The sequence below is a fragment of the Piliocolobus tephrosceles genome, unplaced genomic scaffold, assembly GCF_002776525.5.
Source record: "Piliocolobus tephrosceles isolate RC106 unplaced genomic scaffold, ASM277652v3 unscaffolded_23231, whole genome shotgun sequence".
Taxonomy (NCBI): Eukaryota; Metazoa; Chordata; class Mammalia; order Primates; family Cercopithecidae; genus Piliocolobus; species Piliocolobus tephrosceles.
Window position 1 is genome coordinate 1 of NW_022305679.1, and position 1,707 is coordinate 1,707.

General features: G+C 21.3%; 2 long non-coding RNA genes across 2 annotated transcripts in view; both read left to right on the forward strand.

Annotated features, from left to right (window-relative positions):
- The first annotated feature begins 6 nt into the window (after positions 1-6).
- Positions 7-875, forward strand: LOC113221314. The gene is made up of 2 exons (XR_003307808.1): positions 7-580; positions 799-875. It is a non-coding gene; the product is annotated as an uncharacterized LOC113221314 (long non-coding RNA).
- Positions 876-1,128: 253 nt separating this feature from the next.
- LOC113221313 overlaps positions 1,129-1,707 on the forward strand; it is a 955-nt gene continuing 376 nt past the window's right edge. Inside the window, exon 1 of the long non-coding RNA XR_003307807.1 lies at positions 1,129-1,599. This is a non-coding gene — a long non-coding RNA (uncharacterized LOC113221313). The remainder of the gene's footprint in view (positions 1,600-1,707) is intronic.

Below are 1,707 nucleotides of genomic sequence, written 5' to 3' on the forward strand. Positions count from 1 at the left end.
ATACTCCCGTGTACAAGTGTATATATATATATATATATATATATATATATACATATGTACATACGTTTTTACATGTGTATATTTTATAATTTTAATGGGTATATACTAACATGAGTTGTGTTTGCAATTAGTTCTAACATATCTTGATAGAGTAAGGAATTTTTTTTTTTTTTTTTATAATATAATTATTTATTTTTATTTATATATATATATATATATATGTAATACCATCACCTATAAAATATATATGAAAAAAAAAATATATGTGACTTAATGCTTTACTCATGTGTTTCATTTTATTTGTGATCGACCAACAAATTTGAAACATATACATGTATATTAAAGCAAAACATAATTTTGTGGTACTTCTGTAAGATACATATATTAATAGAATATCCATATATATATATATATATATATATATTGTCAAGGTTTAGTGACAAAATGAGTCAAAAAAACAATATGTTTCAAATTTTAAACCAGGAAGATAATATAAAAAGGAAAGCAAAAAAAATTAAAGAGTCTCAAAAAAAAAAAAGAAAATGAAAAAAAAGAGATGATAGATCAGTTTTCAATTGATGTAAGTATTTGTCCAGCATAAAATAACAAAGTTACATATGAGAAGTACTTATATATATATATATATATATATATATATATATATATATATGTATATACTACGACATGCCCTGTATTATACATGTGTACATATGTCCATATATACATACGTCCATATATGCATATGTCTTTTCATACCATACTTACATTTATTTTTGTATAAATAAAAACTATTTATAGATCAGTAAATACATTACGAATCCTTATGACGATGATGAATATGATGAGTTTTTTTATAATGTCGATAAATTACAAGATTCAGATGAGAACAAAGATAATAGTAAGAATAGTAAAGTAGAAAAACAAGTAAAACAGAAAACAACAAAAAATAAAAATTTAAATATAAATGCTAACAATGATGGAAACACAAAAAAAGAGAAAGAAAATAATGATAATAAAACTGTTAAAGTAAATAACGAGAAAAGCAATAAAAAAAATAAAGAAATAGAACTGAAAATAAATAGTAGTGTAAATGAAAAAAATAATAGTAACAATAAAAATTTGAATGAACAAATACAATCTCAAAAAAAAAAAAAAAAAAAAGTAAAAAAAAATGACTTTGATAAAATACTGTTAGAATATACAAAAAATGATGGTTCCAAGGTCGAACAAAATACGAATACTGTTATAAATAATGTAGTTAATAATAATAAAGATAATACTACAATGTTAAAAAATTTGAACAAAAATAAAAAAAATAATCTTGTCATTCAAAACATCCACGAAAATAACTGTGGTGATGAAAATGATGATAGTTTAAAAAAAAAAAAAAAAAAAAAAAAAAAAATAATAATAATAATAATAATAATGATAAAACTGAAAATAACGCGAATAAAGAAAAAAACGTTGAAGAAGGTGTTAACAGCCATATTAATAATACACCAAAGAAAGGAGATCCTAATCATTAGGACACAGCTAAAGAAACGTTAGCGTCGAATAAAAACGGATAAGGAAAATGCAGTTCTCAAAAATGATGACAATGTAAAATAAGAAAGCACCATAAATCAAAACGCACAATAAAAAAAAAAAAAAAAAAAAAAAAAAAAAAAACGTATACCCTTATCTTACATACAACTCATTATACACTAA